General features: G+C 39.6%; 2 long non-coding RNA genes and 1 pseudogene across 2 annotated transcripts in view; 1 reads left to right on the top strand and 2 right to left on the bottom strand.

Annotated features, from left to right (window-relative positions):
- The window catches only part of LOC108638018, a 40,874-nt gene extending 28,748 nt beyond the window's left edge, over window positions 1-12,126 (top strand). The window contains exons 3-5 of the long non-coding RNA XR_001919550.1: window positions 829-916; window positions 4,856-4,938; window positions 10,170-12,126. This is a non-coding gene — a long non-coding RNA (uncharacterized LOC108638018). The remainder of the gene's footprint in view (window positions 1-828; window positions 917-4,855; window positions 4,939-10,169) is intronic.
- LOC108638016 lies at window positions 8,733-10,172 on the bottom strand (annotated as a pseudogene).
- LOC108638019 lies at window positions 11,389-14,417 on the bottom strand. The gene is made up of 2 exons (XR_001919552.1): window positions 14,071-14,417; window positions 11,389-12,877 (listed from the first exon to the last, which is right to left on the bottom strand). It is a non-coding gene; the product is annotated as an uncharacterized LOC108638019 (long non-coding RNA).

Below are 22,150 nucleotides of genomic sequence, written 5' to 3' on the forward strand. Positions count from 1 at the left end.
ACAGTACAGAAAACACGGAATCTTAACTGCACTGTTGGTGGTAATGTAAATGGTACTGCTATGTTGGAAAATAAAATGGAAGTTCCTTAACAAATAATATAGAACAGGCCTACACTCTGTCAAACCCATTTCTGACAGATATCCAAAGGAAAAGCAATCAGTTTTTCAGGGATATGTCCACAGTCCTATGAGTGTGACTGGATTTGCAGTAGCCAAGGCATAGATACAGCCCAGATGTCTCTTGACAAAAGAATGGGTTTCAAAAGTGTTGTATACTGTATATTCATGAACTATTTTTTCTCTGTATATTAATATAAAAATCAAGGATCCTGCATTTATGCCACAATGAATGAACCTAGAGAACATTATGCCACGTGAAATAAGCCTGGCAAAGGAGGACAGACCCTGTGTCGAAACTAGAATTGTCAAATTCATAGAGCTATCGAGTAATAAGGCTGTTACCAGGAGCTGGGTAGAGGGGGAAATGAGGCACTGGTAGTCAAAGAGTAGAGATTTTCCATTGTAAAATAAGTAAGTTCTGGGGATCTGAGGTACTGCATGCTGCCGGTAGTGTTTCTATATCCTTGAAATTTGCCCAGAGAGAAATAATACAGTATAGTCATAGGTGGATGTGTAACTTACTTCACTATATAATTATTCATCGTGTGAGTCTATCACATGATCACTTTGTACACAGTACATTTATACCATTTTTGTTAGTTACACCTTAGTAAGGCTGGGAAAGAAAGAGAGAGTTGGGAGGTGCTTTTCTCTGAATGGTGCTCAGTCCAGGCTTCACGTTTCATTGATGACGTGTTTTGCATACAGATATCCCGGAATCCAGCTCCAGCAGCCAGGAAATCAGCCTGAAGAGATGAGCGGTGTCGGTGGAGAATGATGCAGCCTCTGACTCAAGGTAAGGGACTGCATGTTTATTTCAAGCTTCAGGTTCTCCTTTATACTTTGACAAAAGCATTAGGTCAGAGGTTTGGCATTTTCAGTTTCCCCTCACCCAGATTTATTGTCTCCATAAAACATTGTTGCCCTTCAAACAGAGTTTCTGCTTCAGCAATTCTCTCAGAATCCTGTTTACTTTAACTTGTGATTACATTGTAACTCATGCTTGTGTTGGGCTGCATACCACATTCCTCAGTTATTTCTTATATTTCTAAATCCTGTTTGCCCTTAGAATCCTAAGCACACTACCTCCTAAAAAGGCTTCTAGCTATTAATATCTCTGAAATTCCTAATCTGTATAAGCTATAGCAAAACATGCTAGCACTACCACATTCCTTAAATTTTTAGGTTCTAACTATTCTTCAGTTCAGTTCGGTTCAGTTGCTCAGTCGTGTCTGACTCTTTGCAACCCAATGAAGCACAGCAGGCCTGGCCTCCCTGTCTATCATCAAATCCCAGAGTTCACTCAGAATCACGCCCATCGAGTCAGTGATGCCATCCAGCCATCTCATCCTTGGTCGTCCCCTTGTCCTCCTGCCCCCAATCCCTCCCAGCATTAGAGTCTTTTCCAATGAGTCAACTCTTCCCATGAGATGCCCAAAGTACTGGAGTTTCAGCTTAGCATCATTCCTTCCAAAGAAATCCCAGGGCTGATCTCCTTCAGAATGGACTGGTTGGATCTCCTTGCAGTCCAAGGGACTCGCAAGAGTCTTCTCCAACACCACAGTTCAAAAGCATCAATTCTTCGTTGCTCAGCCTTCACAGTCCAACTCTCACATCCATACATGACTACTGGAAAAACCATAGCCTTGACTAGATGGACCTTAGTAGGCAAAGTCATGTCTCTGCTTTTGAATATGCTATCAAGGTTGGTCATAACTTTTCTTCCAAGGAGTAAGCATCTTTTAATTTCATGGCTGCAATCACCATATGCAGTGATTTTGGAGCCCCCCAAAATAAAATCTGACACTGTTTCTACTGTTTTCCCATCTATTTCCCATGAAGTGATAGGTCCGGATGCCATGATCTTCATTTTCTGAATGTTGAGCTTTAAGCCAACTTTTTCACTCTCCTCTTTCACTTTCATTAAGAGGCTTTTGAGTTCCTCTTCACTTTCTGCCATAAGGGTGGTGTCATCTGCATATCTGAGGTTATTGATATTTCTCCCGGTAATCTTGATTCCAGCTCGTGTTTCTTCTAATCCAGCATTTCTGAAGATGTACTCTGCATAGAAGTTAAATAAGCAGTGTGACAATATACAGCCTTGACATACTCCTTTTCCTATTTGGAACCAGTCTGTTGTTCCATGTCCAGTTCTAACTGTTGCTTCCTGACCTGCATACAAGTTTCTCAAGAGGCAGGTCAGGTGGTCTGGTATTCCCATCTCTTTCAGAATTTTCCATAGTTTATTGTGATCCACACAGTCAAAGGCTTTGGCATAGTCAATAAAGCAGAAACAGATGTTTTTCTGGAATTCTCTTGCTTTTCCGGTGATCCAGTGGATGTTAGCGATTTGATCTCTGGTTCCTCTGCCTTTTCTGAAAACAGCTTGAACATCAGGGAGTTCACGGTTCATGTATATCTGAAGCCTGGCTTGGAGAATTTTGAGCATTACTTTACTAGCATGTGAGATGAGTGCAATTGTGTGGTAGTTAGAGCATTCTTTGACATTGCCTTTCTTTGGGATTGGAATGGAGACTGACCTTTTCCAGTCCTGTGGCCACTGCTGAGTTTTCCAAATTTGCTGGCATATTGAGTGCAGAACTTTCACAGTATCATCTTTCAGGATTTGAAATAGCTCAACTGAAGTTCCATCACCTCCAAGTAGCTTTGTTTGTCGTGATGCTTTCTATAGCCCACTTGACTTCACATTCCAGGATGTCTGGCTCTAGATGAGTGATCACACCATCGTGATTATCTGGGTTGTGAAGATCTTTTTTGTACTCTTATTCTATGTATTCTTGCCACCTCTTCTTAATATCTTCCGTTTCTGTTAGATCCATACCGTTTCTGTCCTATATCGAGCCCATCTTTGCATGAAATGTTCTTTTGGTATCTCTAATTTTCTTGAAGAGTTCTCTAGTCCTTCCCATTCTGTTATTTTTTTCTATTTCTTTGCATTGATCACTGAAGAAGGCTTTCTCATCTCTTCTTGCTATTCTTTGGAACTCTGCATTCAGATGCTTATATCTTTCCTTTTCTCCTTTGCTTTTCGCTTGTCTTCTTTTCACAGCTATTTGTAAGGCCTCCCCAGACAGCCAGTTTGCTTTTTTGCATTTCTTTTCCATGGGGATGGTCCTGATCCCTGTCTCCTGTAGAATGTCACAAACCTCATTCCATAATTCATCAGTCACTCTATCTATCAGATCTAGGCCCTTAAATCTATTTCTTACTTCCACTGTATAATTATAAGGGATTTGATTTAGGTCATACCTGAATGGTCTAGCGGTTTTCGCTACTTTCTTCAATTCGAGCCTGAATTTGGTAATAAGGAGTTCATGATCTGAGCCACAGTCAGCTCCTGGTCTTGTTTTTGTTGACTGTATAGAGCTTCTCCATCTTTGGCTGCAAAGAATATAATCAATCTTGTTTCGGTGTTGACCACCTGGTGATGTCCATGTGTAGAGTCTTCTCTTGTGTTGTTGGAAGAGGGTGTTTGCTAAGACCAGTGCATTTTCTTGGGAAAACTCTATTAGTCTTTGCCCTGCTTCATTCCGCATTGCAAGGCCTGATTTGCCCGTTACTCCAGAAGTTTCTTGACTTCCTGCTTTTGCATTCCAGTTCCCTATAATGAAAAGAACATCTTTTTTGGGTGTTAGTTCTAAAAGGTCTTGTAAGTCTTCATAGAACCGTTCACGTTCAGCTTCTTCAGCATTACTAGTTGGGGCATAGTTTGGATTACCGTGATATTGAATGGTTTGCCTTGGAACCGAACAGAGATCATTCTGTCTTTTTTAGATTACATCCAAGTACTGCATTTCGGACTCTTTTGTTGACCATGATGGCCTCTCCATTTCTTAATTATTCCTAGACTCTAAATTCAGCTAACTTCCTTTGCCATAAACATTTTGTTCACAAATAGGTCTCAGATGACAATCCTTCCCAAGGCCTCAAGCTGTGGCCTACGTGAGCATCCTGGAACACTCTTTGTAAAGATCCTTGAACAAATGTCAATGGTTAACTTTATGGATTATTCTCTGGGCACAACTGCAGAAGGCTTTGTGCCTTCTCATGCTCCTGTCAAGATCAAAAAGCACCTTAACATTCTTTTCAGTCAGCTCTACTGAGGAAAGGAAATAACAAGTCATAATCACAAGACCTAATTCCTTCATTCTTGTTCGTGCTTGCGGGATAAGTAGAGGGCTTTGGGGCCGTGCCTCCGTTTTGTCAGTAACGTGTAATATGGCTCCCGACACACATGTTTTGTACCCTCTGACCAGAGATTCCCCTTCAGGTAGTTTGTGTTGGTCCACAGCTTGAGAATGTTTAAGATGGCCCAGTTGATTCCATTCTGGATCCCTCACTGAGCATCAGGACTCTTGAGTCCTCCCTTTCGTGACAGCTGAGATCTTGGCTGAGGAGGGTGTGCTCTGTTTTGGGGGTTGGATCAGGGCCTGCTCTGTGACCTGAAGGAGATTGTCTGGTCAGCGGAGTTGCCTCCTGCTGCTGTGTACTTGAGGCCTCAGCAGGAGGGGAGTGTGATCTGAGGGAAAGTGTGCGAAAGTCCCATGTTGGGACTCTCTGCGGAAGTTAACTGTCCTGAGACCCTCCTGAGACAGTGACCACAGGGGACTGTCTGTTCCTCATGGTGAGGGCTTCCCTGTGTGTGTGGTTGGGGCTCAGGAAGGGGATGTGTTGACTCTAAGCATTAAACAGCATGTTTTCAACATGATGATAGACCTCTGAAGACTCGTGTTGCCTGAGGAAGCCCTGAAGTTAAGGAAGAGGAAAGAAAAGGATCGAGACATGGCTATTTCTCAGGTAAGGTCATATTTAGTCTGTCCTTCCTGAAATGCCCTTCTCTGGACTCGCTAATCATGTCTGACTCTGGAATGTCCTGTGTGACTCCTGTACAGGCATACTCACCCGGGGCCCTCCCTCAGGCCCTGTCGTCTCCACTTAGATCCCTTCTCCCCATGGCCCAGTGACCTGACACTTGTGGGGAGGCTCCCCTGGGCACTGTCCTGGGCGGGGCTTGTCACCCACGGGTTGGATATGCGGTCTCAGTGCTGTTGGGCAGCAGGGATTGCTTAGGGCCTATCTGGATGCGCTGTCTCCTCTGTCAACCAGGGTAAGGAAACTGCTCGGGGAAGTCAGGTGTTAGTATGCGCAATAGCTGGTTAAATCTGGGAAACAGATCAGTTGAGCCTGTCCTTTCCCTTTTGTGTATCTTGACATCCTTGTGAATATATGTTACATATACACAAAGAATTATTTCTGAGTACTGTGTTGTGTTCAGTTGGTTTATTTGTCTGTTTTTATACCAGTACCACATCACCTTGATTACCTTGTAATAGGTGTTGAAAAAGAAAGACCTCCATCTTCCTTCTTCAAGAGTTTTGCTGTTTGCTCTTAGAATAGTTCTATGACTTTCACGATGTTTTATTCTGCTTCTACAACGATTGCCATGGCAGTTTTGATAATGAGTTAATTGGTTGATTGACCCTTTGTGTGGTTATTAAAGAATCTTTTTGATATTACATGTTTCTTTTGTAATCTTTGTGATTCTTACTGATGAAACTTTGTCATGTGGAAGAGAAGATACATTTACTTCTTTTTCAATTTGGGGACCTTTGATTTCCTTTTCTCATCTACTTGCTCGAAGGGTTTCAGTGCTTTGTTGAACTGTAGTGCAGAGTGTGCATCCTTGCCTTCTTCTTGACCTCAGAGGAAAAGCTTTCATTCTTTCTCCATTGCTGTGCTCTTTTCATAATGGCATTTATTATGTTGATATTGGTATAATTTATTGTTTGTAGTTTGTTGAGTGTTCCATCTTGAAAGGTTGTCAAATTGTTATAGAATGTTTTTTTTCTGCATCGAGATGATCCTGTTTTTTCCCCTTTAATCTGTTAATGTAGTGTCATATTAATTGATTTTTGTATGTTGACTTCTCCTTGCCTTATATGAATAAAATCCACTTGGTTATGGTATCAGATCTTTTTATTTATTTATTTAAATTATTTTAATTGAAGGATAATGGCTTTACAGAACTTGTTGTTTTCGGCCAAATACCAATATGAATCAGCCATAGGTATGCGTATGTCCCCTCCTGCCCATCTTCCTCCCTATCCCACCCCTGTAGGTTGTTAGAGAGCCCCTCTTTGAGTTCCCTGAGTCATTCAGCAAATTCACATTGGCTCTCTACTTTATATATGGCAATGTAAGTTTCCATGTTACTCTCTCCATATATTTCACCCTCTCCTTCCTCCCATTTGTGTCTGTTTCTCCAGATCATTTTAATATGTGTTGAAGTTGGTTTGCAAGTATTTTAATTTTGCATCAGTATTCATCAGGGGTATTGGTTTCTAGTTTTCCTTTCTTGTGTCTTTGGGAAGTCATCAAACTATTAGAATCATGCTTGCTCCATAGAATTAGCAGGATTAGTGGTAATTCTTTTGTAAATGTTTGGTAGAATTTGGCACTGTATTTTTCTTAGAGGTTTCTGACTACTTTTTAAATCTCTCTAGTTATAATTGGCTTCCCTGATGGCTCAAATCATAAAGAATCTGCCCGCATTGTGGGAGACCCAGGTTCTATCCCTGGGTTGGAAGATTCCCTGGAGAAAGGAATGGTTCTCTAGTCCAGTCTTCTTGTCTGGAGAAATTCCATGGACAGAGGAGTCTTGTGGGCTACAGTGCATGAGGTCACAAAGAGTCAGACACGACTGAGTGGCTAACACTTTCACTTTCAACAGTTCTCAACTTTTTTATTTCTTAATAAGTAAAATAGTTTGTATGTTTCCAAGAATTTGCCAGTATCTCCTATATACTGTCACTTATAGGCATTATTGGTCATAGTACTTCCTTATCTTTAGAAACTTTCTTTGACATGAGTTATAATCACTAGTTTCATATCTGCTTTTAATTATTTGGATCTTTTTTTCTCTTGTCGTTAGTCTAGGTTGGGGTTTTCGTATACAGTTTTTTCAAAACTTCAACTCTTGATTTGTTGATTTTTATATTTTTCTACTTTCTATTGTATCTCTGGTTTAATCTTTCTTATTTACATGTTTCCTTCTGCTAAACTTGAGTTCAGTTTGTTTTCTGTTTTCTGCTTCCTAGAGGTCTAAAAATAGATTTCAGATTTAATATCTTTTCTCTTTTTACTGTAAGCATTTAACCTTTCAGACTTTGCTTTTAGTACAGTGGTCTCTGTGTGTTATAAATTTTGTAATGTTGTGTTTTCGTTTTGATCCATGTATTTTAAAATTTCCATGTGATTTTTTTTTCTTAGACCCATTTGTGGTATAAGAGTGAGTTTTTTAATGTCCACATTTGAGGAATTTTCTTTTTTTCTTGTCTTTATTTCATTGTTGTTAGGGAAGATACTTTTATGGTATCAGTCTCTTAAAATGGTTAATTTTGGCCTAACATGTGGTCTCTCATAGAGAATGGTTTATGTGTCCTTGAGATACATGTGTTTTATAGTTTTGTTGTGCCGTGATCTGTACCTGCCTGTTCAATATTTGCTTCATTTTTCTGAGATATCTAATGTTAGATGTGTATATATTTTTACTTGTTACAGCTTTTTGGTAAATTGACCATTTTATCATTATACAATATTTATCTCATTGCACTTTTTTTTCTTCAGTTTATTTTGTCTGATATAACAGTCTCCCCTGCTCTCTTTAGGATGGACTGTCTTTTTCCATCCTTTCACTGTTCACCTTTCCATGTCCTTAGGTTTGTGAGTACTACCTGTTTCAGCTCTGACAAACTCTGTGTCTCTTGCCCTGTGTTTTACCTCCTCTTACTTCTTCTAGTGTCCCCTCTTCCTGTGCATCCTGTGGTGGTGAAAGACAGGCACCCTGGACAGCTCCATTCATGCCACTGTAATTTCAGAAGGAATGTATTGAATGTTTCCTTCCTATCATGATGTTTCTTCAGATAGTCTTGGTTAATAACTATATCTTTTTCCATATTCTTTTTTGACATGATTTTTAATTCTCCGAGAAGTTTTTTTACTTTACTTTTATGATAATTCTTTTTTGTCATAATCTAATGACTCTTCTAATTTCAGATCTGTTTTATTAGTGGGAAAAAAAGCAAAGAAAGTCTTTGGCTTCTGTTAATGCCTTGCTATGTAAATTTAAATAGGTAAAATTTTATCTTTATATATGGTAATTTTATTATGACTTGAGTTCAAGTATTCTTTTTTTTTTTTTTAATGTTTTTACCAGTTTTCTTTTGGTATCCTAGCATAGAATCCTGTTGACAAACTCAGCTGAGTACAAAGGATACGTATTTATCGTCTGAAGAATGCTGAAATACATGTGAATAGAAGGATAATATAAAATTGTCCAAAAAGTCTGTCAAAAGACAAATCCTCTCATTCCAGTTAATTTTTTATACATAAGTATGCATGCATGTGCAAGTCTGTGGTTTAGATAGAAGACATCATGATTTAAAAACTACATATCACCTTTTTTTTTTCAGTTGAAATTATGTTATCAGTATAATCTGTGGCCTTGAAATTTTCTGAACAATCCTGTTAGTGTTTTAAGTAGTAAATTACTAACAGTTGTGTTTCTGTATCCACATCTATAATGACCTTTCATGCCATTCCACATTGTTCACCTTGGACTTTTTTTTTTTTTCATACTAATACAATATTTATTTGTTTTCCTTCTGTCAAACCCTGAGCCCACCACTTTCCCCAGGCTGCCTGGGGAGTTACAGGAAAGGGAACGTACAGGGCAGACACAGGAGAAAGAACTATGGGAGGTGGAAATAGCTCCTTCATATCGTGAAGAAGATGAACTAGACCACCGTCAGGCAAAAGAGCCCCATGGCCTTTGAGAGGGCCAAGCCTGTGGCGTAGAAGAGCTACTGTTTCAGAGAAGGGTTCCTGGCATAACAGTGATGAGGCTCCCGAACACAGTCCCACTTCCAGCCCTGGAGCCAGCCACCCCTGCTGTGGCAGCTCTTGCTCCAGGGAACTTGGCTGCTGTGTCAAAGTCCTTTGAAATGGCACTGGTTTGGAAGCTGTGGCTAGGAATAAGTGAGGTAGTCTGGGGACCTGGGGCTGCCAAGCTGCTGTGGCTCTCATGGGTCAGTGTCTCTGGTCCTTCACCACCACTGTGGACAGTGATCACTCAACAAGGGGGAGGTTCTCCCAGTCAGGGAGTGGGTAGAGACTACTTTGGCACAGATATCCATTTTCAAGGGATGAAGGCCCGAGGCCCAAGAGCTGCTCCTCCTGCAGAGAAGACAGAGGGGCAGGGAGGAGTCTCACTTTGGACTCCTTTCAAGTTTTCTTTAGGAGCCCTCTGTCAAAGGACTTGTAATGTTCTCTGTATTACTTCACTGTTAGATGCTTAAGCTTCAGTTGCTGATCCCAAGCTTCTGAGTTCAGGTGCTTCACGTAGCATTTCTTACCTTCTTGATCTGAGTCGAGTTTCTCAGAGTGTCTGTGACACAGGTTTTTTTCTCTAAGGTGGAAACAGGTGGTTCTTTAATGAGCTATTACGTTGATGACAGGTTCTTGCCTGTAAAGTACTTATTTAATGTTTAGAGTAATACTACAGTAATTTAGAGCAACAGGAAGCCTTGAGACACTTTTGGTCCTTGCTGCTATTATCAACATCACACCTGAAAATTTTGACCTTTCCATTAAAAGTGCCGTGGACTTTGTCATCTCTGAAGACACCACTCATGCTGTACCTCATCAAGATAATGAGTTGCACTCACTGGGTAGAACATAATATCTGACACTTCTGTATAGCCAAAACAGTGTTGAGCTTTATTTATATATATTTCATGGATTTTGAACAGTGATGAAAAATCCATATTAATTGGAGGATCTCAGAAGGTCTTAGAAAAAAGCATAAGAAATTAAAATTAGAGATCCATAGTTCCTCCAGATACCCCTGCATGGATCTGTTAGAACACATACTTCAACCAAGTCAATCCTTGCCCCTTACCACCATTTCTCTTTTGCATGAAAATGAGAACTTTTCATGGCTCTTTTGGTGACATGTGGTTTCATTTCAGGAACGATTGACCTCTGAGGATGTGGCCATCGAATTCACTCCGGAGGAGTGGGAATTCCTGGATCCTGCTCAGAGGGCCTTGTACAGGGACGTGATGCTGGAGACCTATAGGAACCTTCTGTCTGTGGGTGAGGATGACTTCCTTCCAGAGGTGCCCTTGGGTATCTGCATTTTCCCTGTGTGCCCCTTGGGAGGCCTGATGTCTTTCATGTGAGAGTTCTGGTGACTGGGGCATGACACAGCTTCACAAGGTTAGACTGACCCTCTTCAGATTCTGTGTCTATTTCATGTCATATCTGAGGTTGTCCCAGAGCTTAATTATCTACAAAGCTCACTGGCAAATGTTAAAAAAAAATACCAAAAAACCCAATTTCCTATTTTCTGCCTTTTGACTTTTGCTCAGTGTTTAAAAAAATCCAGAGCACTTTAGATTTCTTTCTTCTGATAACACTGAATATCTACTTGTTTGTTTTTGCTTGCTTGTTTACTATTTTTGGCTGTGCCATTCCATATGTAGGATCTTAGTTCCCTGACTAAGGATCAGACCTGTACCCCCTGCATTGGAAATGCAGAGTCTTAACCACTGGATCACCAGGGAAGTCCCAGAATTTCTGTTTCTGATCTGAATATTATTTCCACATTGGAGCATGAGGAAAAGCTCTGGACAGTGGGTGCTAGCGACGGAATGAAACACCAACACTGCAGGGTGGTTTGAATCTTTCTATTTTTTCCTCCCGCTTCTCGCAGCTGCTTTACTTTATATCTTTTGCACAACAATCTACAGGGCAAGTTGCCAGGCACTATGATTCAGCGACTATACAGTGCACAGGCATGGGGCGAGATAACCTGTTCTTTAACTTATTTACTGCAGCTAAGACTTTGTTTTGAGAACTTCCTTATCAGCTGAGAAACCATTTTGTCCCTGGGTCTGTTCCTTTTGAGGAATCAGAGAAACATCCTTGTGTGCAAGAAATGTTCTTTTCCCATGGGAACAGAGGATTCTGGGTAGAACATCTCGTTTGCAAGAATGTTCAGCCCTGGTTGAGAGTCTCATTTGCAAGCACTTCCCAACCTTCCTTATGCCTTGTTCCCTACATCTCCCCCTTTCTTTTCTTGTAGGTGCTGAATAAGCACTTGAATATGTAAAGCTTTTTCTTTTAATTGTTTCCCTTTTCCTTAGCGCCAGTTGACTATAAAAGCAATAAAACATAAAGCAACAATTAACAAAGTATTCACAAAGGATGTTGTTAACAATGTAGATACGTGCCCTAAAGGACTGAGGTTATCTAATCCTTCTTGAAGACTCTTTAGTATATCAGAACCAAGAATATCAGGCAGCGTCTTAGTAAAAGTTGACAATATAGTTTGTTCCAATTCCATAATTTCAGCAGTTAAATTCTGGTGTCCCATCAAAGACCTTTTCACCTTTTCCCAACCCTCACTCATATTAAAGGGAATGGGGTTACGCATAAGTGAGATGAGTTCCAGTCACATTTTAACACACTCCTTGTAGCTAACACAGTCACTTGATCTCCTAACCAGGAAACAGTGTGTTGTAAATTTAATACATCAGTAGCCAATTGAGCGTCCAAATCATGCTGTTGTTGCCACAATAAATGAGCATCTTTATGCCACTCCCTGACAAAATCAGCAGTCTGTATTCCCTGATGCAAAGCAAGACCTGCTACAGTTGCTGTTGCTGTTACTGAAGCCACGGCAAGAATTGATGCGATGACGATGCCAAGCATTCTTCGAGATCAATGGAGAAGAGTTTGTACAGCATTCACAAGAGGAGCGACAGCAAAAGAGTCCGACCAAGGCCGAGTAAGATTAACAGGCAACCAGAGTCAGTCTGTGCTTTCACAGTGACCGAAGAGTGATTACTGGAATGGACCATCTTGTCTTCAACATTTTCCCACCAGGAACGGTTTATACATTGAGTCAAGTTACAATCAGAACATGATATAACTCCCAAAATTTCATTCCAAATCCATTGCCCATACAGTAAAGAATAAGGAAATTTTACACATGCTATAGCAGAGTAAGATCTATTAATATGCAAATGAACTTGAAACAGCCCTCTAGGATCATTAATATTCAAAGTAGTTTCCCGTCCATATAATGATAGAGAAGACAATTAGAAAATTGTTGCCTCACAGTGATAAGAGCACGATCAACAAACTGCTGACAAAGTGTAGGGCTATTAATCATTCCTTGAGGCAACACTGTCCATTGATAACATTTTACGGGCTGCCCATGATTATACACTGGAATAGTAAAAGCAAATTTATTTCTATCTTTTATTTGCAAAGGAATAGTAAAAAAGCAATCCTTCAAATCTAAAACCATCAAAGACCAATTCTGTGGAATCAAGGCAGGAGAAGGGAGACCTAATTGCAAAGCTCCCATAGGCTCTATACATTTGTTAACTTCCCTTAAATCAGTCAACATTCTCCATTTACCAGATTTTTTTCTTGATGACAAAAGCGGGAATTCCAAGGAGACGTGGAAGGTTCAATATGGCCAGATTGAAGCTGTTCTTCTACTAATTGTTCTAAAGCCTCGAGCTTCACTTTTGGAAGCGGCCACTGCTCAACCCATTTAGGGACATCAGTTAACCATTTCAATGGGAGAGCTCGAGGAATCTGAGCAGTGGCTGCAAGTTTTCCAACGAGATGGTGAGCGTTGTTCCTAAAGAAAATAAGATCCCTTCCCCAGATATTAATAGGTATATTAACAATGTAAAAAGAAATAAATCCTTTTTTTCCATTAGACAATTGGCATGACAAAGGTTGAGCACTTCTCCACACATCTGCTATAGATCCTAAGCCTGTTAATACAAGAGGACTTTTTTCTTTTTTTCAGTCATTAGGCCACTGCTGGAGAGAAATAACCAAAATATCTGTTCCTGTATCCGCTAATCCTTCAAATTGTCTATCTTCAATAATCAGTGGCGTTAAAGGGCGAGAGTCATTAACAAGCATTTCCCAAAATATACTTTGTCCCGTACTTCCAAAACCACGGACTCTCTCCCTACTTCAGCCTTGTCGGCAGCTACTGGAAATAGGGATGCATAAGGTGGTGCAGAACGTTTAACAGCCTTGGAAGTTTGTTTTTTATTTAATAAAAGCTTCCAAAAGGCAGCAGTCATTGCCTCTACAGAATCTGAATCCTCTCCCGAACTCACATCTCTATCTGACTCTGTGGATGAATCTGTACTATCATCTGAAGGTTTGGGCGGAGGCCGAGGTGAAGCCCCCCCCCTTCACATTCGCCTTCCTTCTCCCCACTCACAGGCACATCCTCATACAGGGGATCATCCTTCTTAAGAGAACATGAGACGGCCTCACTATCAGCAGCCATTAATTTTAAAGCCTGTGTTATAGCGCTACAGAGAGTCCACAGCTTTAAAGGAATCACATTTCCTTTTTGATGCTGCCTTCTTAACTCTTTTTGTATTACTTTCCATTCCTTCAAATTCAGCTGTACTTTTGTTTGATATTGAAACCAATAGCAGTGCTGCTCTATGAGGCAGAACAACTCACTCAAATGGCGAGTAGACGTTTTAATTCCTATAGAATGCAGGAGCCCCTTAACCAGCTCCATATAGTGTGACTTTAAAGATGGGGAATTCCCCATGGTTTTTTCTTCCTTTTCTCTTTTCTGTTTCTTTTTCTTTTTTTTCCTTTTTCCCAAAAGTCCCCCTTTCAGCGTCCCGCACCAGGGTGCTTACCCTTTCGGTTCTTTTCTTTTCTCTCTCTTTTTTTTTCTTTTTCCCAAAAGTCCCCCTTTCAGCATCCCGCACCGGGGTGCTTACCCTTTTGGTTCTTTTCTTTTTTCTCTTTTTTTTTTCTCTTTTTCCCGAAAGTCCCCCTTTCAGCGTCTCGCCCCAGGGTGCTTACCCTTTCGGTTCTGTTGTGCCCCTCGCTGGGCACCAGATGCTAGCGACGGAATGAAACACCAACCCTACAGAGTGGTTTGAATCTTTCTACTTTTTCCTCTGACTTCTCGCAGCTGCTTTACTTTATATCTTTTGCACAACAATCTACAGGGCAAGTTGCCAAGCACTATGATTCAGCAACTATACAGTGCGCAGGCGCGGGGCGAGATAACCTTTTCTTTAACTTATTTGCTGCAGCTAAGACTTTGTTTTGAGAACTTCCTTATCAGCTTAGAAACCATTTTGTCCCTGGGTCCGTTCCTTTTGAGGAATCAGAGAAACATCCTTGTGTGCAAGAAATGTTCTTTTCCCACGGGAACAAACAAGATTCTGGGTAGAACATCTCGTTTGCAAGAATGTTCAGCCCTGGTTGAGAGTCTCATTTGCAAGCACTTCCCAACCTTCCTTATACCTTGTTCCCTACAGTGGGGAGTGATGTAAAAGTAGCCAAAACTACAACATATAAAGAAAATCGAGTATCTCAAAAGGGCTGTTTTTTTCTGTTTAGGAGTGGGACAAGTTGGTGGATTGGATCCTCTGTGGTTGTTACTTAGGAAAATGTAAGAGTGTGTAGAGAGATCGTCTTTTTGATCCTAGATCCTACGAGGGGAGCATATGTGAATCTCGCAGGCTCTTAGCTTGCCATCTGTAGGCTGAACGCATGGTCCCATCTCAAGATGCTGTAATGTCTGACCTTCATGTTGTGTTAGTTTTACTCTTGTGCTGCTCTGCCCCGTCTGGGAATGTCAGCTGTTCCTGATGTTCCATTCTCCTTACTTTGTATCATTTTACCTCTTCAACTTCCTTGAAATATATTTCTGAGGGTCTGAAATTTTATCTGGTTTCCTTGCTGTGATAATCCACCTATGTTTAATTGGCAGCCTCTGGTGAGTCTGTGTGGAGTGGATTTAGTAGGTAACAGAAAACTGTGATGGAGACACTATTCCTAATGTTATTTTCTTGCTCTGTACAAAGTCACCACTTGATGCTATCCAGTAAAGTGGTCAGTATGTTCTAGGATGATGAGAGAGAAAGTATCATGAGAGCCTGATAACATCTTTCCAGGTTATTTTCTGGCTTTGGGAACTCTGTCAAGGGCACCATGACAGTGTTGTTGATGTGTATCAAGGACCATATATTTTAGCCTCTGTAAATGGTATGGGAATTTATCCCAGGACAGGTTTGTCCAAGTTCACATTCTCATATCTATGAAGCTATTGGCTGCACTGTTGTTCTGTGCATTGTAGGTGTTTTTTATTTTATCATTGAGTTCAAATTTCTGTGTTACTCTTAGTGTTTCTGTTTTGTATTTGCAATGCTTTGGATGATTGCTTGTGAAATGGTCCCTATGGTGGAACTGGTGATCAGTCCCTCTTAAAATTCTTTATATATTCTTTGTACTCAACTTACTATCAGATGTATGATTTCCACATATTTTCTCTTTTACTGTTGATTGTCTTTTCAAACTCACTGCACTTTAATGCAGAGTAGTTTATAATTTTGATATAGTTCAATTTACTAATATCTGGTTTTATTTTGTGGCCTGTGCTTTTGGTGTTATATCTGGTAAATCATTTGTGGGTCCAATTTCCAGAAACATTTCCTGCACGTTTACTTCTAGGAGTTTTATACATTTGGGACTTAGGTTTAGGTCTTTGAACCATTTTGAGTTCGTTTTTGTCTGTAGTGTAAGATAATGTCCCAAGTAAATTCTTTTGCTGGTGGATATTCAGTTTTGTCAACATGTCTTGTTTCATAGACTGCTTCCCCATTTAGTAGTTTTTATACCCTTGTGAAACATCTTTTGAACATCTCTGCAAGAGGTGATTTTGTTTTAACAATTCTTTTTAGGTATGCTGCTGCTGCTAAGTTGCGTCAGTCGTGTCTGACTCTGTGTGACCCCACAGACGGCAGCCCACCAGGCTCCTCTGTCTCTGGGATTCTCTAGGCAAAAACACTGGCGTGGGTTGCCATTTCCTTCTCCAATGCATGCATGCATGCATGCCAAGTCGCTTCAGCTGTGTCTGACTCTGCAACCCCACAGACGACAGCCCACCAGGCTCCTCTGTCCTTGGGATTCTCCAGGCAAGAATACTGGAGTGGGTTGCCATTTCCTTCTCCACTTTTTAAGTATAGTTAATTTACAATGTTGTGTTTCAGGTATACAGCAGTTTACAAGATACTCAATATAGTTCCCTGAGCTATATGGTAGGTTCTTGTTGTTTATCTATTTTGTATATACATTAGTTTGTAAATATTCAGACTCCTAATTTATCTCTCCCTTTCCTGCCCCCATCACCATCCTGTACTATCCCCTTTGGTCACCATAAGTTTGTTTTTTATTCTGGGGAGTTTATTTTGTGAATAAGTTCATTTGTATCATTTATTTCAGTTCAAAACAAAATATCCAATGATATTTGTCTTTCTCTGTCTGCTTTCACTTAGAATAATGCCTAAGTCTGTCTATATTGCTGCAAAAGGCATTACTTCATTGTGTTTTATGCTGTGGAGGTGGCAACCCACTCCAGTGTTCTTGCCTGGAGAATTTCATGGGACAGGGGAGTCTGGCAGCTGCAGGTCATGGGGTCTTAAAGAGTTGGACACGGCTGAGCTACTTTCACTTCACAATATTCCCTTGTGTATATATGTGCCACATATTCTTTATCCCTTTGTCTGTCAGTGAACATTTAGGTTGCTGCCATGTTTTGGCTGGTATAAATAGTGCTGCTAAAAACATTGGGGTGCATGTATCATTTTGAGTTAGTTTTCATCCTTTCTGGATATATGCCCAGGATTGGAATTGCTGGTTCATGTGATAGCTGGATTTTTAGTTGTTTATGGAACCTCCATGCTATTCTCCAAAGTGGCAGTACCAATTTATGTTCCTTCCAACAGTGTAGGAGGGTTCTCTTTTCTCCATACCCTCTCAAGCATTTATTGTTTGTAGACTTTTTGATGGTGGTCATTCTGATCAGTGTGAGGTGATACATTTTTGTGGTTTTGATTTGCATTTCTCTCATAAGTAGAGACGTCAAACATCTTTTCAGGTGACTGTTGGTCATCTGTTTGTCTCCTTTGGAGAAGTATCTGTTTTGATCTTCTGCCCAGTTTTTGATGAGGTTGTTTGCTTGTTTTGATATTAAGCTGTATGAACTGTTTGTATATTTTGGAAATAAATCCCTTATAGGTAGCATCATTTTTATGTATAGTCTCCTAGTCCAAAAGTTAAATTTTTGTTCTTTTTTTGGTTTCCTTTGCTTTGCAAAAAGGTTTTAAATTTAATTAGGTCTCATTTGTTTGATTTTGCTTTTATTACCATGACTCTAAGAGATAGATTCAAAAAAATTTTGCTGACATTTATGTCAGTGTTTTGCATTTGTTTTCCACTATGAATTTTATAGTATCTGGTCTTGCATTTAGATGTTTAACACATTTTGAGTTTATTTTTGTGTATGGTGTTAGAGAATGTTGTAATTTCATTCTTTTTCATGTAACTATCCATTTATCCCAGCACCACTTATTAAAGAGACTTCTTCATTCTATATTCTTTCCTCTTTTGTTATAGAATAATTGACTGTTAAGTAAATTGGTTTATTTCTGGGTTTTCTGTCCTGTTCTACTGAACTGTGTTTCTGTTTTGTGCCATCATCATACCACTTCCTTGGTGGCTCAGATGGTACAGCCACCTGCCTACAATGCAGGAGACCCAGGTTCAGTCCCTGGGTCAGGAAGATCTGCTGGAGAAGGAAATGGCAACCCACTTCAGTATTTTTGCCTGGAAAATCCCATGGACAGAGGAACCTGGTAGTCTACACTTGATGGGGGTCACAAAGAGTTGGACATGACTGAGCGACTTCACTTTCACTTTGTTGACTGTCAGTTTGTAGTATAGTCTGAACTCAGGAAACATGATTCCTCCAGCTGTGTTCTTCTTTTTGAAGATCATTTTAGATATTAGAGTCTTTTTTATTTTGGTACAAATTAAGTTTTTCTTTGTTTTATGAAATATGTCATTGTTAATTTGATAAGGGTTGCACTGAATATGTAGATTGACTTGGATAGTATGGTCATTTTGACAGTGTTACTTCTTTCAATCCAAGAACATGGTATGTTTGTGCCATCTGTTTGTGTCTTCTTTGGTATCAGTCATTAGCATCTTATAGTTTTATGAGTACAGTTCTTTTGACTTTTTAGGTGGGGTTATTCCTTAGAATTGTATTCTTTTCTCTGAGATGGTGAATGGGATTGTTTCATTAATTTCACTTTCTGATATATCATTATTAGTGTATAGAAATGCAGCAGTTTTCTATATATTTTGTATCCAGCAAGTTTACTCTGTTCATTGATGAGGCCTAGTAGTCATCTGGTGGCACCTTCGGGATTTTCTGTGTGTAGCATCATAGTGAGAGTTTTACTTGTTTTTAATTTTTTTTTTTTACCTTGAATTCCTTTTATCTCTTTTTCTTTTCTGATTGTTGTGGCTAGGACTTCCAAAAATATGTTGAATAAAAGTGGCAATAGTGAACATTCTTGTCTTATTCATGTTGTTAAGGGGAGTGCTTTCAGTGTTTCCCTGTTGAGTATGATGTTAGCTGTGTGTTTGACATATACAGTCTTAATTATCTTGAGGTAGGGTCCATCTGTGCTGACTTTCTGAAGGGTTTTTAGTCTTCAACTATTACTGTGGTGTATCATAGTGATTAACTTGTGGATATTGAGAAATCTTGCATCCCTGCAATAAATCCCACTTGATCATGGTATGATCCTTTAATGTCCTTTAATGTATTAGTAACTGTTTGAATCTGCTCTTTTGAACTCAGGGAAGGTCTAGGAGAATAAAGCCTTTTTCTACAAAAAAGAGTTGGATGCCTCAGAAAGGCTTTTGTAACTGGGAACGTCTTCCAGAGTCAGTGTCAATCCCTCCTTTCCTTTGATACTCCTCGATCTTGAGATGACCACGTGTGGAAGAAGAAATGAAATAAATGTCCAATGGAGAGGTTAATCATTCTTGGCAGAGGAACCCAGGTTTAGATAGCTTTTTCCTGGATTTTCCTTCTGATTTCTGCTAATAAGATTCTTACACAATATCCTGGAATATTGTGTATGTTTTTCTTGAATATAAGCATTCCATTGTAACTTACAAAATTCACAGTTGGATACATTACATTGTAAATAGTATAACAGGTATTATCCTGCTTTCTCCATATATCACAGTCACTTTAAAAATCTCTCTTATTTCTGTCCCATACACATAGTATAATGCCCATAAACTTGCTGAACCAGTTCTTTTCTTTTAAGGTCAGTATGTTAGTTTGTGCTCTCAGTTATTTTCACAGAGACATGCAGTCACAAGCTGATATCTGACATAAACCTGTGTACCCTATGCTCCACGCAGGCCCTTTCTTAGTCCTGACCAGTCCTCACGTAGTACCTTGATATGGATGGAAACATTGTTCTTACCTATCACGTTCCTCCACCTTCTACATACTCTCACTATAAAGATAATCTCTGATCATTTATTGAATAGGTTTCTCAGGACATGACCTAAATCACTCTGTGCATCCATGATGACTCACAACCCATTTCGAGATGGGATGGTTGAATAATAGTTAAACAGACTACTTCTGTCTTGTATCTTCCTTGATATTTTCTTTCTTTTTTTTTTTTTTTTTAATTTTCTTTCTAAGTTCCATATATTTTTTGAAAAATATTTTTTAGTCTATTCATTTGGTGGGTGGTCCTGTTTACAAATAAGTTTTTTCAGTCATCCCAGTAGGTTCAGATTCATATCCTGGTTCTCTTACCACTTTGTGGGCTAATTGGGTGTGTCTCCTGCTCTGATTAGAGAAAAGCATGTTAGTTTACCTCAAGCCTTTTGAAGCAAATTAGTGCTGTCAGTAGAACATGTTTTATAGTAAATACTCAGAATTGATTTGTTTAAATAAAGCTAATATCTATACTTTATCATGTTCTTTATGATATGACTTTATCTACATTATGTATATTTTTAAAATATAAATATATTTTTCATTGGAGGTTAATTACTTTACAGTATTGTATTGGTTTTGCCATACATCAACATGAGTCCACCACAGGTATACACGTGTTCCCCATCCTGAACCCCACTCCCTCCTCCCTCCCTGTACCATCCCTCTGGGTCATCCCAGTGCACCAGGCCCAAGCATCCAGTATCATGCATCGAACCTGGACAGGCGATTCGTTTCATATATGATATTATACATGTTTCAATGCCATTCTCCCAAATCATCCCACCCTTTCCCTCTCCCACAGAGTCCAAAAGCCTGTTCTATACATCTGTCTCTCTCTTGCTGTCTCGCATACAGGGTTATCATAACCATCTTTCTAAATTCCATGTATATGCGTTAGTATATTGTATTGGTGTTTTTCTTTCTGGCTTCCTTCACTCTGTATAATAGGCTTCAGTTTCATCCACCTCATTAGAATGATTCAAATGAATTCTTTTTAATGGCTGAGTAATACTCCATTGTGTATATGTACTACAGCCTTCTTATCTGTTCATCTGCTGATGACATCTAGGTTGCTTCCGTGTCCTGGCTATTATAAACAGTGCTGCGATGAACATTGGGGTACACGTGTGTCTTTCATTTCTGGTTTCCTCGTTGTGTATGTCAGCGGTGGGATTGCTGGGTCATAAGGCAGTTCTATTTGCAGTTTTTTAAGCAATCTCCACACTCTTCTCCATAGTGGCTGTACTAGTTTGCATTCCCACCAACAGTGTAAGAGGGTTCCCTTTTCTCCACACCCTGTCCAGCATTATTGCTTGTAGACTTTTGGATCACAGCCATTCTGACATGGTACCTCACTGTGGTTTTGATTTGCATTTCTCTGATAATGAGTGATGTTGAGGATCTTTTCCTGTGTTTGTTAGCCATCTGTATGTCTTCTTTGGAGAAATGTCTATTTAGTTCTTTGGCCCATTTTTTGATTGGGTCATTTATTTTTCTGGAATTAAGCTGCAGGAGTTGCTTGTATATTTTTGAGATTGGTTGCTTGTCAGTTGCTTCATTTGCTATTATTTTCTCCCATTCTGAAGGCTATCTTTTCACCTTGCTTATAGTTTCCTTAGTTGTGCAGAAGCTTTTAAGTTTAATTAGGTCCCATTGGTTTATTTTTGGTTTTATTTCCAGTATTCTGGGAGGTGGATCATAGAGGATCCTGCTGTGATATATGTCAGAGAGTGTTTTGCCTTTGTTCTCCTCTAGGAGTTTTATAGTTTCTGGTCTTCTGTTTAGATCTTTAATCCATTTTGAGTTTATTTTTGTGTATGGTGTTAGAAAGTGACCTAGTTTCTTTCTTTTACATGTGGTGACCATTTTTCCCAGCACCACTTGCTAAAGAGATTGTCTTTAATCCATTGTGTATTCTTGCCTCCTTTGTCAAAGATAAGGTGTCCATAGGCACGTGGATTTATCTCTGGGGTTTCTATTTTGTTCCACTGATCTATATTTCTGTCTCTGTGCCAGTACCATACTGTCTTGATGACTGTGGCTTTGTAGTAGAGCCTAAAGTCAGCCAGGTTGATTTCTCCAGTTCCATTCTTCTTTCTCAAGATTGCTTTGGCTATTTGAGGTTTTTTTGTATTTCCATGCAAATTGTGAAATTATTTGTTCTAGGTCTACATTATATCTTCTTAAAATTTTATTTATTTTTTAATTGAAGGATAATGGCTTTTCGGAATTTTGTTTTCTGTCAAACCTCAACTACATTATATCTTGTATGTGTTTCACTTCCAACATTTTTCAGCAATATTGTGTCTGACCCTAGTCAATAAATACACAAAGCACTCACTTTTAATTTATTATATTTTGGTGCCATTAAACTAGGTAATTAACAATAGTGCATGGCTAGAGATTAGCCTTCCTTGGTGGCTCAGTGGTAAAGAATTCACCCGCTAATGCAGAAGATGCAGGTTTGGTTCCTGAGTCAGGAAGATCCCATGGAGAAGGAAATGGCAACCCACTCCACTATTCTTGCCTGGGAAATCCCATGGACAGAGGAGT

This window comes from Capra hircus, chromosome 18 (assembly GCF_001704415.2).
Source record: "Capra hircus breed San Clemente chromosome 18, ASM170441v1, whole genome shotgun sequence".
Lineage (NCBI taxonomy): Eukaryota > Metazoa > Chordata > Mammalia > Artiodactyla > Bovidae > Capra > Capra hircus.